The sequence below is a fragment of the Physcomitrium patens genome, chromosome 20, assembly GCF_059467195.1.
Source record: "Physcomitrium patens ecotype Gransden chromosome 20, ASM5946719v1, whole genome shotgun sequence".
NCBI lineage: Eukaryota > Viridiplantae > Streptophyta > Bryopsida > Funariales > Funariaceae > Physcomitrium > Physcomitrium patens.
Window position 1 is genome coordinate 2,189,846 of NC_143429.1, and position 18,197 is coordinate 2,208,042.

An 18,197-nucleotide genomic window follows, 5' to 3' on the forward strand; every position below is an offset into this window, starting at 1 on the left:
ATATCCACATAATTCAACTATAATGCAATATATTGATATTCTTATATATTATTTTTTTAAGATCCTAATACTATTTTTAGCAACTAAAATTTATTCTATTATCTTAATTTTTTTCTATTTTGATAATAAAGCTTTACAATAGACTTATGCATGCCTTCTTATGTTGTACATCTATAATCTTAGATATTATATCAAAAAATTTGACTTAAGATTATTTTTTATATATATATATATATATATATATATATATATATATATATCATTTTTAATTATTAATGTTTTTAAATTTTTTTTAAAGATAATCTACTAAAATATTCTTTAGGAAATTTTTTAGTCAATACAAAATCTTTAAATTTAAGAAGTTTTATGACAGTAATATTGACTTGTTTTTATATAAATACCTTCTAGATTCTTTATTTGATTTGATAGGATGCTATTTTATATAAAAATCATGTTGTCTAGTTTAAAATTCTAGATACATAAATATGTTCTTAAAATCTATAATAATTATCTTGTTGGATTATAAATGGATTATAAAAAATTACATTATAAAATAAAAAATTCTTTCATAAATATTAATTTATTTTATGAGATCTACTACGTTTGTTAAGTATGTCATCTAAATTTAAAGTGGGGCAATTCTTTGAGTATAATTAATCATATCAACAATTGATATATTTGGATATTTTTGTAAAAACCTATTCTATACATTATAATAAATTCAATGATTTTATATTGAGGTGGATTATCATCTTTATTTAAGTTTTTTATATTTTTTTACTATTTATTTAAACTTAATAATTTTTTTAAATTAGAGATTTAAAACTATTCAAAAACTAGATACCAATTCGTAAGTCATTCAAATGTTGATGTTTTTAATCTATCTTTATTGAAGTTTAGAATATTTAGCCCAAATATAGAAACTTTTAAAATTGATTTGCACTAAAAGATTATTATAGCTTCAACTATACTATTTGGCTCTAAATATTTTTATTTATTTTTTTAAAAAATCTTATAAATCTTAATTTTCATTAATATTTATATTTTATTCTATATATACTTTTGAATTAGTTTTAAAATTTTAAAATATCTTAAAAGGATTGGTCTATATAAAAGTGAAGATACATTAAAAAGATAAAAGGATATTGTTGGCTATTAAAATTATTTTTAGTACCTTGAGTCTTGAAAAGTAATTTTATTTTAGTTTACTTTGTAAATAATTTATAAAAAAATTCTACATTTCTTATTTTTAGAAAGAGACTCAAAGATATTTTTATAAATTTACTAATTTTTTGATTTTTTTTTCAAAGTTTATCTATTTTTTTAAATTTTTTTTTATTAAAACCTTGGATCTTTTAAAATTTTAATATTCAATAAGCTTGGACCAATTAATTTCTAATTCTAATATTTGGCTAAAATTATATAATTTATTTATAAATTTTTAATTTTTTAAATTTTTTCTCACTATATTAATTTTAGTATTATTTTTTGACATATTTTTAAGATTTTTTATTTTTTCTTAAATTAGTAGAAAAATCTCTCCTAATCTCTTATACTTTATAATTGAATTAACAGAAAATTTAAGTATCTTTTTATACCATGAAGAATAAACATGTAGCAAGATGACATCTTTTTCTTATTACCAGTTAGATGTCAAAAATTTTCATTATGATTCTATTAACATTAGTTATAGCTTTTTTTTTATTTAATTATTATTATCATTTTTATGGAAATGAATTAGTCTTAAAAGTCCAATTATACTTTAATTTGAAATGAAGTCTAATAACCTTCAATCATATCCTTTAAAAAAATCTAACTACACCATAAAAATAGTTGATTGGATTTTATTAATTTCAAAAAAACTTACCATCTTTTTAGGTAGTCTTATACTTTGTAAAATTAATTTTAAACCTCCAAGTCCTCTAAGATTATTAAATCCCTCTTATAAAAAAAATCTTTAAATTATGTATTTTTTATTTTTAAATATTTCTACAAAAAAGTAATCTAAAAGGGCTTTATTACCTTATGTACCAAATGAAGTGTTTTTGTGTTTTTTTAAAAGTATGTTTTACTAGTATAAAATATATGTAAGCTTATAATTCTTTGATTCTTACTCTTTGATTATCCCATAAATATTTGAAATATCCCCTTGCTATAAAGGAGTCTTCTAATTTCACTCAAGATTTCAAAAGACTTAATGCAATTACTTCTTCTTTGAGAAATATTCTTTTGTAGTTTAAATTTTTATTTATTTATTTATTTTAGCATAATTAAATTTCCTTCTCAAATCCTTGTCATTCCTTTTAGAGTATGGTCAATCAAATTCTTTCATAATTATTCTTATATATATATATATATGAATCTATGTTAAGAAATATGAAGGTAATCTTTAAGAAACAACTATAGAATAAAGAGCTTATAGTATTCAATAAGTCTTTGATAAAAGATAATAGACTAATTCATATGTATTTATATTAATATTCAAATTATTCTAAGATTTTTAACTTAACCTAGTATTGCTTCTAGGATGAAAAAATTAATTTTGGACTATAAATATATATTTAACTTTTATCTTTGTTTGTAAAAACATTTATGAACTTAAATTAATAGAATGTTTTACTTATAGTAAAGCCTATAAATATAATCTTTTAACTTATGTACCTTAGTAAGATTACTTGAACTTCTTGCATTATATGAAAGATCAAAAAATATCATAATTATTTTTTTAGTAAGAAAGTAGAGATAATAATATTTATAATAAGTTATATCTTTACAATAGTTGGTAGATATTTAAATTAAAATTTTACTTTACAATATACTTAAATCCTTTTAACAATTACAATAGAATATAGAACTATTGCAAAAATAACTAAAGAAGAAATATGGTTGAAAAGACTTGTTAATGAACTTGGTTTGGTACAAGATTAAACTTTATTATATTTTATTAATAAAAATATAATATATTTAATAAATAATCTAGTATACCTATTCTAAAAAAATATATAGTAATTAGACATCGTTACATTTAATATGTCATAGCTTATGATAAATTTTATTTAGAAAAAAGAAAATTTAAAAGTAAATTTAGTAATTATATTTAAAAATAGTAAATTTTAAGGAATTTAACTTTAGTATGAATTTTTTGAATGCAAAATGTATTTAATAGAAGATTATATATCAAAATCTAGAATATCATATCAAAACTTAGTTTTACTAATTTAGAAAAAATTCAAATCAAATTAGATATTTTTATAAAAATATTATATCTATATATATATATATATATATATATATATATTTAAATTAATATATAGTAGAGTAGGTTTGTTTACCATATAATCAAACTACTTTCTTAGAAGTTCTAAAGAGAGATGGAAGCATTAACCTATTACCTTACAACATTGTATGTACCTTATTTAGTAGGTACTTAGAATATTTTTAAAATACTCTTTGAAGATTTCAATAGCTTTAATACTTAGCTTTGCAAAATAATAATTGTATGCATATTTTGTTTTAGATTTTGTTAAAGCAACTGTATTTTATATTTATTTTTTAATGCATATAATTTTTTATCACTTTTTTATAGTGATTTGAAAATAGATATAATAAGATATTAATGATTTCTTATAATTCTTCTTTGATTGCAGTTGGTTTTTGGTGAGTGTGTATATTTGTATAGATTATGCATAAGTGTTTAGTCTTATTTTATTTGAACTATGCAATTGGAAGATAATTTATTATGTGTACACAAAAAAAAAAAAAAGAAAAAAAAAGAAAAAAAAAGAGATGAATTTTTTTGCAATGTTAGAAAATTTAAGATTTTTTAGAATAACTAGAAATTCGTTTATTGTATGAAGCTAAACTTTTAATTGATACTAAGTTGTATTGAGATGTAAAAATTTTGATTTTTAAGAAAAAACTAATTTTTAGATTAGAAGATCTATTTAAAGTATTTTTAATTAAACTTGAAATACAATATCATGATATAGTATTGTAATTATTTTAAAAATCTCTCAAAATGTAAGTTAGATTTGTATAAACATTTGAACTAATCAAATAGACTTATGGCAAAATAATGTGCAAAATTTAACACTAACTTAAAGAATTAATTAGAAGATAAATTTTATTAAAATCTATTAATAAGAATTATCATTTTTTAAATAAATTTAAGTTGTAATTAGATAAAATAAAAGCAAGTATTACGGTTCTTAAAAAAGTATTTTGATTTATTTATTTATTTTTAAATTAAATATTTAAGAATTAAAATTAGGATATTTTTTATATTTAGAAATATTAAAATTTACCCAAATTATATAATAATTGTTATTGAATGAATTTTTTTCTTCTATAACCAAATTTCTTGTACATTCCTGAATAAGACTTTTTGTAATATAATAGCAATGGTTAGATTTCAAACTTTGTGGTATTAAAAACTTTGTATGTATAAATTAAATATTATTTAAAAATTTCCTCATCTATTTCAATAAAATTATTGGATTTTTTTTAATGATTTTAATATTTTTTTTATTAAATATTAATTTTAAAATTCTACAATATTGATGGTTTTAAAGAATGTTAATTTGATTAGAGACTCTTATGCTTTTGAAATTGACAAGATTATTATTTCTATTTTTTTTTGTCATTGCTAATATCAATATATTTTCTTTACAAAAACTTTAAAATGACTTGAAGGCATTCTAATGAGCTTTATTTTGAACAAGCTATTATATTATTTTTTTATAGCTAATAGAAATATATAAACATTGATTTATGGCCAATGTAGTTTGCATTTTGTTTCTCATTTTTACAACTAGTCTTTTATTGTATCTTTTTTGCAATTCTATCAAAATAAAATCTTTGATGTTAATTTAAATTATTTATTTATTTATTTATTTGTATAGTAGCCTATAATATCTTATTCTATTATTCTTCAATAAAGTAAATAAATTAATAAGTATACTATAAAACTTCAAAAGCCAATTTATAGATTATAAGCTTTTCATTAAAAAATTGCATTAAACAAAATGAAGAGACAACTAAATATGAGCAAAAAAACAATTTATACAAAGAATAGATTATAAATAGGTAGAAAGATATTAGATATAAGAGTAGATGTAAAATATTATTAATAATTTAGAATTCTATAAAATATATTTATAATTGAAAATATAAAAGAGCCAAATTAATGTTAATAGAATTAAATTAGATTAATCAAAATTCTTCCTATTCTACATTATTTGTAAGATGGTGGAACATTAGATGGTTTATTGTAAGCATTCAAATTCATTGATGCATTCAAAATATTCTCCTTGTATTTTAAAAAAACCAAACAAAAAAAATACAAAATAAAATAAGAATAAATAAAAAAAAAGAAGAAAAAACAAAACATAACATAATAAATGTAAAAATAAAAAAATACGAGAATAAAAAAATAAAAAGTAAAAATTAAAATACCGAAAATACTTAAAATAATGTCAAATGGATTCACATGAATTTTATTTTCAAACTACTATGAAACAACCTTAAAAAATAATTGTAAGTAGAAAAACTAAAGCAAAAAGCACAAAAAGCCACAAATTCAAATGATCTTTATATAATCACATACATGCCTTTTTATAGGGATTTCTAAACAAGCTCATATATATTTATTATTATTTTTTTGACATATGTTGATTATAAGAGATAATAGGATAAAATCACAAAAAGCCACAAATGCTAATACTCTACACAATCACATACATACCTTTTTAGTAAAAAATCTCTAAGCATATTTTACCCCATTTCCATTATTTTTTTTGACACATATTGATTATAAGTGGTATTAGGACATATTCCTCAATAATTAATAATACAATAATAAAAAGAAAAAAAATCATGCAAAAAAAAATCCTTCCTTTGTACCAAACTTTAAATGCTTTTGTAAGTTCATGTCCTACTATCAAGGATATACATATTTATTCCAATAATTACCTATATGATTAAGTGAAAATAGATAAAAGTAGATTAATTTTATAATATCTTCTAGAAAAAGCTTTTTAAAAGCTTCATAGATGCAATTTTGACTTTATATGTATTTGTAGTTAATTAGTAGGTATGAAACTTAATCAACAAGTTAACCATGTATCATACATGTTAGTATCTTGTGGGACAAGCTAACTATATGGTATACATATAGATAATTTACCTTGCAAGTTAAGACATGTGTAGCAAAGTCAATAAGTGTTGGAGGTCCTATAAAATATTGCCATATGGCTCTTAAATATATATATATATAAGAGTGAAGCCTTCTTCACTCTTTTCAATACCTTTTTAATCCTTAGTTATATTTTAAGACTTTATGATATTCTTGTCTTTAGCAATAGCCATTCTAATTCAATATATTACCATCTTTGAGTGATTTTCTAGTATTATTAAGTGATACAAGAATGTATTTAGAATTCCTTTCTTTGAGATTTATATCCTTGATAGTTTGATAAGAATGTTAATTTATTATTCTTATCTTATTTTAGATATAAGTGGATTATTTTATTTCTATTATTATATTTAAAAGATTATAAGCTATTCATCTTTAAATAAATAGTTTATTTTTTAACATTGATTTTTTCTTTAAAGAGAGTCGATTATCCTTCTCTATGGAAATTTTTATTTGATATTAAAGATTACAAATAACCCTCCTCAAATTTAACTTTTTGGATTTGTTTGAATTATTTATGAAAGAAAAATTATAGATGCTACTCTTAGTAGAAGTAAGAATAGGTTTGCAACTATTGTAGATTTTTACAAGCTTCTTAATACTCTAAGAGTAGAAATTTCATATATTTCTAATAAGAATCATGGAGGTACTATTCCTATATATATATATACATATAAAAGAAGTCTAAAGTCTATGCCAAGAAGTTATGTAATTGAAAGAAGCAAGTAAATCAGGCTCACAACCAAATCTAAAAAGTCTCACTTCTACAAGCACAAGAAAGGTAAGAATTAGTATGCTTGAAAAGTTTGATAGAAAAAGATCAAAATTTTGAAGATTTTTGCAAAAAATTATGCTTTATTTAAAATTACATCCTTTTTAATAATTCAATGGATTTATTCAAGTTGGATTCATAAATATACTTCTAAAATTGCTCTCTCTTAATTTATACCTTTGATAGAAAAATATTTATAATTATTCTATGATTTGAATTTATTTTTAGATTTATTTATAGCTATATTTAAAAAAATAATCAAAAAAGAATATTAGAGACTAAGATCATATTGCTATGACAAAGATTACGTTCAACCACCACATATGCTGTTAAATTCCAAAAATTTGTATATAATATAGATTAAAATGATAAAGCTCTTATCAATCAATTTTGATATGAATTAAAAGATAATGTCAAAGATTTATTCCTGATAATACCAAGAGCAAATTTATTAGAGCAATTTATTTCTTAAGCCATCGCATGTAATAATCCAATCTTTAAAAATTACCATGAACAAAGATTTGATCGAAGAAATATAAGTTAAGCCATAGCAATACCTTTTAAGTTTTTAAAATCTTATTTATCTAAGCCAAAGCCTATACAAATTGATATAGTATATTTTAAATCTCTTACTGAGCAAGAAAAGACTTATGATTGTTAAAAAAGTTAGTACCTATATTGTAGGAAATTCAGACATACTACTCAACATTATCTTAAGAAGCAACGCAATCACAAAATAAAGAACAGGCTTACCAAAGATGATAATGTGTTCAAAAATAATTCTTTTCAACTATAATAGGGATCGTACAATTAAAATCTCATGTAACTTCTTGAAAAGATCACATTCGTTTTTCAAATCTTTCACCTTATTTTACAATAGAAGTTTTTTTAGGACCAAAAAATCACAAATTCGTAGCTTTGTTGGATTCAAGAGCCTTAATCTATTTTATAAACAAAGACTTTGTTAAAAAAATAAGATATATTTTTAATTAAAAAAATCAAACATGTGCATGTAGAAGTAATAGATGATTATTTTTTGACTTTTGGAGATGTTACACATAAAATTATTCTTTTAGAAGTAGCAACTAGTAGTCATAATATTTTAGTAATATTTAATGTGATTAAAAGACCTTTTAATTCAATTATTTTAAGGTTATTATAGTTAGAAAGGTATAATCTTCAAAAAGATTGAATTTCTTGTAACTTTGATTTTTTCCATAGTTTAATCCAAGGTTTTGATAGGCAAATATATTTAATTTATAATTGGCAAGTGCAAAAACTTTCATACATACTACAAAAAAAGGATCAACTTTTTCTATATATGTTACATCTATTATTGATGAAAAAAAGATTTCAAGTGGTATTCTAAGCCAATACTAAGATTATCAAGATGTTTGTATAAGAATAATATAGATATTTTTTTTAGAGTATTATCTTTATGATTATTCTTTCAATCCTTAAGAAAGAGCTCAACAACTATTCGAACTAATCTATAGTCTATCATAGCAAGAATTGGCTGCATTTAAGGAATACATTGATGAAAATTTTGCTAAAAATATCAAACACCAGTCTAAATCTCTAGTAAAGGCTTCTATCTTATTTGTAAAGAAAAAAGACAGATCTTTGTGGATGTGTGTGGACTATTGAAGATTCAATAAGATCACTATCAAGAATAGGTATCTTCTATCTTTGATTTTAAGACTTCTTGATCAATTGAATCAATGAAAGTTTTATATAAAAATAGATCTATAATAAATATAAAATTTGATATACATTAAAAAATGAGATGAATAAAAAACTATTTTTGAATTAAGTATAGATATTTTGAATATAATATCATGTCTTTTGGACTTACAAACATACTAATTTTTTTTTAATATTTGATGAATGATATTTTTTGTGAATTTTTTTGATGATTTTGTTATTTTTTATTTAGACAATATTTTAATCTATTCTAAAAATATAAAAAGTATGAAATTTATATTTATTGTGTATTATAAAAACTAAAAGATACAAGATTATATACCAAGATAAAAAAAAAATACATATATATTTTACACTACTCAAGTTGACTTCTTAAGATACATCATTTAAAACAATGGTCTTATGATGGATTCCAAAAAGGTCTACATTATAATAGATTGGAAGATTTCAAAAGCAGTTAAAGATGTGGAATGTTTTTTGGAATTCACCAATTATTATAAGATTTTTACTAAGAATTTTTTTCAAGTTGCAACTCTCTTATATATCTGATATGTACAGACAAACTTGAATGGACTTATGAAGTTGAAGCATGTTTTGAATTCTTGAAGATAACATTTATTTTTGCATCAATCTTGTATCATATCAATTTTTTTAAGGAATTTTTTATGCACACAATCGCATTAGACTTTGCCATCAGTGTTGTTTTGTCAATCATGGATTCATTTCAAGAGTGGTGTCATTATCTAAAAGGCACATCAAGTCCAATCATTATATATATAAATCACAAGAACCTCCAGTACTTCATGACAGTAGATATTTTGAATTGTTGCAAAGTCCATTAGAACATGTCTTTATTAAGATTTGATTTTAAGATCACTTATTAATCCAAAAAATAACAAGGTTTATCAAATGCACTTTCTAAATGTTCTTATTTGTATCAAAAGAAGGAAATTTATCTTTTGATTAACAAAGAATAATTTTCTTGAAGCCAAATCATTTTTGGCTTTGACGAATAAAATAAACATTGACTATTGATTCAACGTTTCCCAAGTAAGTTTAATTGAGTATGTCGTCAAATTCACTTATTTATGATATTAAGAATAATTCTTCTAAGTCTCATGATTTTTTGAAATTCAAATTCAAAAATAATCTATTCTATTTCAAGGGATGATTATATATTTCAAAAGGTGAAATATGATTACATGTTCTTTAAGCTCATCATAACTTTTTAACAACTAGACATTTTGGATATAATAAGATTTTGAAGCTAATATCTAAAGATTTTTTGCAACCTCAAATATGAAAGGCAGTCAAAAATTTTGTACAATCATGTGATATTTGTTTGAAATCTAAATTTTTTTATCATTGATCTAATAGACTTCTTCAAACATCACTTATTTTAAAACAACCATAGCCTGCTATTTCTCTGGATTTTATTACAGAATTTTTGGTCTTAAGTTTGTATGATTCTATATTTGTAATAGTAGATTATTTTATTAAGATGGTATATTTTGTATCATGTATAAAATCTATCTCAAGTAAAAAAATGGCTAAGTTTTTTTTGACAATATCTATTGCTATCATGAATTACTTAAAGATATTATATTAGATATAGAAATCCAATTTTTATCATTGGAAAAATTTGTGTATAATAATTTGATACATTCTTCTATTCAATAAATAATTTTTTTTACTAATTATGGTTACCATCTATGACTTAATATTTTTGACTTTTCAAAAGTTAATAATCTTACAATAAAATATTAGACAAATCATTTGTCAAAGCTACATGAAATAATAAAGATGTAGTTAAAAGAAGCTCAAGACAACAAAAGTTCAATGCGGTGTGGTATTGTAATACAACTATATGATAAAATATAATAAAAATAAATTTCTAATTAATATTTAATTATCTTGGTTTAATAATAATTCAAGATATTTAAAAATGGCTCTTATAAAAGCTTCTTAGTTTATTTTCTTGTCTTAATAGTTAGTAGATTAAAGGTTGGTTAGTAATTTTATCTTCTAGGCTATAGAGACTCTTTTACTACTTTAAAAAGATTAAAAATTAATAAAATTACATTAAAAGAGATAAATAATTAGCATGGTTGATACTAAGATTAAATTAAAAATAAGATTGAACTAAAAAAATCCCTAATACATGTTAAATTGATACGTGAGGATCAACCATTTGTGAGATAGGGTCAAAATCAAACCTCTAGTCACTAAAATGACGACCTGGGACAAAATAGGATTTCATTTGAAAATTGGTAATTAAAATTGGAGAATTAACTTAGAGCTTATTGTAAAAATATAAGACTTTTTTTGTAGGGTTTATTTAGACTTAGTAATTATTATTCAAAGTCAAGATTTGTATTAGCAACTTAGAATTTATACAATATAATTAGGGCTAGCACTCTCAGCTAGTTTGTGAAATTTCTATCACATCTATAGTTCAAAATTTGATAATACTTGTTTAATTGGATGTGCTAAGTGGATGTAAAATTTTATAATAATCTAATGGTGCAGTAGAGAGATACCTGGATTTTGGTACAAGGTATTAAAAGTTGGCAGTTTGGAATTGGAAAGGATTTCTATGATATCTAAAGATCTATTAATTGAATTAAGGTGAAATTTGGAATATTTTTAGAAGACTTGAAGATAAAACTATATATCAATTTTGAATTGAAGTTAACGATTGAAGAAGGAAAAATCACTGCCAAAACATTTGTATCAACTTTCAAGTTGGCAATTAAATAATATGAGTGTGGTTTTTGGGTGTTTTTTCATGATTTGTAAGTTGGATTGGGATGAATTTTTTTGAGCACATAGAAGATTTATAGTCGTATTTGTATGCAAAATTTTGCTCCAAGTAAATAGTTAGGTTAAAAGCTACAACTTGCTAAAGTTTATTGATTATGATTAAGATTTCCAAAGAAAATTTAGAATTACTTAGTTATGTAAGTAATAAGGAAATTGGAGTTTATGTATGGTTGAAATTACTAAGAAGAGTGTTTTTGAGCACTTAGTATTGGTTTTAAGAACTTTTGAATTAAAATTCAAATTACATTTTTTTTTATAAGGATGAAACATATTAGAATGCTTGAATACTTTTAAAACACAATCCTACCTTTCATAGCCATATGCTTGGTGGATTTTCAAACAAGAAAATACATAATATAATAGTAGATGCTTATTACAAGGAATAATCATAATTTAACTTGGGTGATAAGGTATGATTATTTTGTAGTAATATTGAGACTACTTGTCTTTATGATAAGTTGGACTATTACAAACTTAAATCTTTTCTTATTTGTGAATAAGTCAATCTTATTACTTATTGATTATATCTAAAAAATCCTATAAAGATCCATCTTATATTCCACATATCTCTTTTTAAGCCATATAAGATAGTGAATATCTTGAGAAGAAGACAAATGCCACTTCCTCTTATAGAAGTAGATAATAATCAAAAGTTTGAGGTAGAAAAAATCTTAGATTCAATGCAACGTCAAAATAGATTAAAATTTATTATTCATTAGCTTGGATATGATATTAGTAAATGCACATAGGAGCCAATAAAGAATGTTGCAAATACAACAAAAAAATTGAAGCTTTTCATCAACAACATCCATTAAAACCAAGATCAAGAATAACAAATTTTTGCTTTAGAAGAAACAAGATTCAAAGAAGATACCATTTTATTTTCTTTCCTTGTTTGTAGCTTTTATATATTTGTGGTACTAAGAAGATGAAAAATCAACAACCAATAGATTTAACTCAAGAGCTATCATTTGCTAACTTATGAAATGATGCATTGTAATTTTCATAATCTTCAAGATAACATAATTAAAATGAAGATTCTCAAGAATGACATGTCTTTTTTCAAATAAATGGTAAAATATAATATATTTTGTATCATGACCTTCAAAGAGATTTCTAATTTTTGATAATTTTATTAGAAGTAAGAATGATTCTTGACGGTATTTGAAATATTTTATTTAAAAAGAATTATAAAGGCCTTAATAATGATCAAATAATAAGGTAGACTTTTTGCCCTAGTATGAGACACTGTTGATGGCTGAGAAGACCTATCAACCATTTTTAAAGAGAACAAAGATTAGAGTATGTAGCAAACTTAATTTGTTATATTTTGGATCTTTTCAATGTATGATGATTGCTCCTAATTAAACTCATCTCTAAAAGAAAGGATAATATCAAAAATATATATACTTATTTCAATAATTATCTATATAATTAAATAGAAGTAAATAAAAATAGATTAATTTTATAATATCTTCTAAAAAATATTCTTAAAAGCTGGACTTTATAAATCCCAATTAAAGAATCAAACAAAATAGCTAGTAGCATCCAAAGGTTGTGTTATATATATTAAATGTGCATCAATCGTAGATGGCATCTACTTGATTCATGCTCATAGGATTTAACCACCTATTATTTTGTATTGTTATATCAAAAAAGGTTCCTATAAGTCACATATCTTATTGAAAATTAAGGAGAAACAAAGAATGGTGGGATTACAATTATGGATTGATGTCAAAGACATGAATCTCAAAGAAAGAAAATCTTCAATATACTCTTATGTCACTGAAAAGAACTAGAAAGTCATTTTAAGTTGATATACTATTGAACTAATATAGCTATTGCCAAAGATAAGAAGACTAGAAAATCTTAAAATAAGATTAAAGACTAAAAAGGCAATGATAAGAGTGAAGAAGGCTTTATTCTTCCATCCATATATACTTTCTAACTAGGAACTGCATGGCAATATTCTATAGGACCTCCAACATGTGTTGACTTTTCTAGCCACATGTCTTAACTTTCAAGGTAAGTTATCTATGTGTGCACCACATAATTAGCTTGTTCCTCAAGCTACTATACAGAGTTAACTTATTCCACAACGTGCCAATATGTGATTAACTTATTGACAAAGTTTTTAATCTATAAGCACATCTAAAGTCAAAACAATGTTTGTGAAGCTTTTAAGAAGCTCTTGTAGAAGATTTTATGAAATTAATCTATATTTATCTACTTCTATTTAATCATATAAATAACTATTAGGATATAATCTATATTTATATACTTCTACTTAATCATATAAGTAACTATTAGGATATATATATATATATATATATATATATATATATATATATATATATGTGTCATTACATTCTCTTCTAGAGGCGAGTTCCATGAAGAGTAGTCCTTATCTTTTATGGATCTTGTAATTCTTCATCTTGGTTTTGATAGGTGTCATCAATGAAAGGCTTCAAACTTCTTTGTTGCATTTGTAAGATTCTTTGCTGGTTCCTATGTGCATTCTTTAATATCATATCTATGCCAATAAACAAGATATTTTAATATTCTAATATGATCTTTGAATCTAAGATTTCTTCTACCTCAAATTTTTTATTATTGTCCACTTTTATAGGAAGATATAAAATTTGTCTTCTTCCCAAAATATCCACTATCTTATATGGCTCAAGAAGAGACATGTGAAATATATAGTGGATCTTTATAAACTTTGATAGATGTAATTAATAAGCAAGAAGATTGATTTATTTACAAATAGAAAAAGGTCATAGCTTACAATAGTTCAACTTATCACAATGACAAGTAATCTTGATATTGTGACAAAGTAACCATACCTTGTTACCCACATTGAATTAAGGTTGCTCCTTGCAATAGGCATCCGTGTTGATCTTTTGTTGTTCTTGAGCTTCCTTTAATTGTATCTTTGTTGTTGCATGTAGCTTTAAAAAATGATTTCTTAAATCTTTTGTCGCAAGATTATGAACTTTTGAAAAGTCAAAAGTATCAAGTCCTAGATGATAACCATAATTGGCAAAGAAAGGTGTTTATTGACTAGAAAAGTGTACCAAATTATTGTATGCAAACTCTCCCAATGGCAAAAGAGTTGTCCAAATATCTTGATGATAGTTGATGGTATACTTCAAATATTGCTCCAGAACTTTATTCACTTGTTCAATTTGCCTATCAATTTAAAGATGAAAAGTCAAAAAGAGCTTTATATTGACCTTTAGAAACTTAAATAGGATTTTCTAAAATCTTGATACAAATTGAATCTTCCTATCTGATATAATATCCTTTGTCAATCCATGATAGCAATAGATATTGTGAATGGAAAGCTTAGTTGTTTCTTCACTTGAAATAGATTTTATACATAATACAAAATGTGTTATTTTAGTGAAGCAATCTACAATTATAAATATAGAGTCAATTGAACTTGAATTTTGAAGATTTGTAATAAAATCCATAGAAATGAAAGACCATGGTTGTTTGGATATAGACAATGGTTGGAGAAATCTATAGACTTGATGACAAGAAGTTTTTGATCTTGAATAAATGTCATATGACTAGACAAAGTCTTTTATTGCCTTTGATATTTGCGGCTACTAAAAATCTCTGGATATAAGCTCTAAAGTCTTATTATATCCAAAATATCCTGCTATTGGAAAGTTGTGATGTGCTCAAAGAACATGTAAACATGTTCTCTTTTTGAATCATATAGACAACTTTTGAAATAGAATAAGTTGTTCTTGAACTCAAAATTTGAAACATCATGAGACTTAAAAGAAAGATTCTTAATATCATGAATAAGAAGATTACAGGATATACTTAATTAAATTTGTTTGACAAAGGTCAAATCAACAATTAATGTTGATTTTATTTCTTAAAGATAAAAATGCTCTAGCTTCAAGAAGATTATTCTTTGATGATTAAAAGTTATATTTCTTTCTTTTAATACAAGATAAAAGTATCTAAAAAGAGCATCTGATAAAGCTTATTATTTTTTAAGTTGATAGATGATCTTGAAATCAAATCTTGATAATAATATACTCCAATAAGTTTGGCAACAATTCAAAATACATGCCAACATGAAATACTTAAGATTCTTATAATTTGTATATATTCTAACTGGAGTTGAAGTACCTTCTAGATAATGATGCCATTCTTGAAATGAATCCACAATTGTAAGAAGTTCTTTGTTATAGATCTCATAACTAATCTTTGCTACTAAAAATTTCTTAAAATAAAAATTTATTAAATTAAGTTTGTCATTTTTTTCCATTTATGATAATACTACATTCAACGCAAAGTTTGATGCATCTATTTCTATAAAGAATGCCTTAGAAAAGTCGACATAATATAAAGTTGATACAAAAGTAAATTTCTTCATTAAAGCAACAAACAATACTTTGGCTTCTTTATTCCACTTAAGTTTGTCTTTACAAGTCAAACGTGTAAGTAGAGCTACAACTTCAAAAAAAATCTTAATAAAGATTTTATAATAATTAACAAAGTCCAAAAAGCATTGCACATTTCTTATTGCTCTTGAAATCTTTGAATTTATGATAGTTTGGATCTTCTTTAGATCCATCACAAGGCCTTCATTGGAAATTATGTTTTCCAAAAAGTCAAGTTGAGTAGTGTTGAATACACACTTTTTTATCTTTGCATACAATCTTACATATTTTACTTTTTATAGCATATGATAAACATAAAATTTATACTCTTCTATATTTTTAGAATAGATTAAAATATCATTCAAATAACAAACAATAAAATCATCAAGAAACTCACAAAAGACTTGTAATTAGAAAGATATAATCCTCAAATAGACTAGATTTTTGAAAAATATAAAAGGCCATCTTTTACTATATATGCCATACCCATTGTTGATGGTGAAAAGATATCAAGTAGAATTCCTAGTCAGTATCAAGATTTTTGAGATGTTTTTGAAAAAAAAATGGAGATATCCTAAAGTAATTGAATTAGAAGGAGATTTAATCACATCAAATATTATTAAACTATTGTGACGACTAGTTCCTACCTCTAGAAGAATAGTTTTATGTGTAATATCTCCAAAAGACAATAAACATCCATCTATTACTTCTACATGTACAAATTTGATTTTCTTAACTAAGGATATATCTTGTTTTTTGACAAAGTCTTCATCTATAAAACAAGTTAAGGCTCTTAAATCCAACAAGACTAAAACTTTGTGATTTTTTGGTCCTAAATAGACTTCTATTATAAAACAAGGTGAGGGATCTGAAGAAAGAATAGGATCTTTATTAGATGTTATACATGATTCTAGCTGCATGGTTCCTATTGTAGCTGGAGTAACTCATTTTTTAATATATTATCTTTTTTGGCAATCATGCTTCTCATTTTATAATTACATTGCTTCTTTGGATAATGTTGAGTAATATATTTAGCTTCTCTATAATATAAGCAAAGTTCCTATTCTTGACGTCAATTTTTTTCTTCTCCTATGAAGAATCTAAAACATATCATATCAATTTGTATTAGTTCTAGCCTTGATGAATAAGTTTCAAAAAACTTAAGAATTTCCATCATTACTAGACTTGTTCCTCTTCAGCTAATTCTTTTTTCTTGACTTCTTTCAAATAATCTATTGTTGCATATAATGACTTGAATAATAAATTGTTCCAAAGATTTTACCTTTGACATTATCAATAATAAATCTTTGACATTGTCCTTCAATCCATACCGAAATTGATTGATAAGGGATTTATCATTCCAATCCACGTTACAAGCAAGGTTTTGGAATTCAACAACATATATAGTGGTTGATTATGGCTGAAAAAGAATAGTAGATTTCAAGCTCTTAACTTTACGACAACTTGAGTAAATCCATCATGGTATTGGAAAGGATAGAATCTTAGATAGAGCTTGACTTATTACAAAAATTCTCAAAATTTTGATTTTATTCTATAAAACTTCTCGAACATACTAATCTTCATTCCCATTGTACTTGTAGAAATATAACTTCTTACATTTGATTGTAAAGTTGATGTACTTGCTTCTGTTAACTGCATAACTTCTTGATGTAGACTTTAAACTTCTTCCATAGGCATAGGAATAATAACTCTATGATTTATGTTAGAAATATGTAAAAATTTTACTCTTAGAATATTGATAAGCTCATAAAGATCTGCAATAGTTACAAATCTATTCTCACTTCTTTTGAGAATAGCATCCATAATCTTTCTTTCCATAGACAACTCGAAAAAAAATTCAAAAAATTTAATTAGAGGAAGGTAATCTGCAACCTCTAATATCAAATAAAAATTTCTATGAAAATGGATAATCCACTTTTTTTTTAGAAAAAAAATCAATGTTAGAAAATAAAATTATTTCTTTAAAGGTGGATAGTTCGCAACCTTCAAAACACAACAATAGAAGTAGCATAATCCACTCACTTCTAAAACAAGATAAAAACAATAAGTTAGAAGTCTTTATAAAATTAATCTATATTTACCTACTTCTACTTAATCATATAACTATTGGGATAAATGTATATGTCCACGATAATTGGTGACCATGCATGTAGTTTATATAAGTTATATTTTTAATTATTTTATATATGAATGAATGTCTGTACAATTGTAATGGCAACATACATTGATCTTATTGGAAGGGAGTCTTAAATAGAATATTATGACCGCATCTACATGA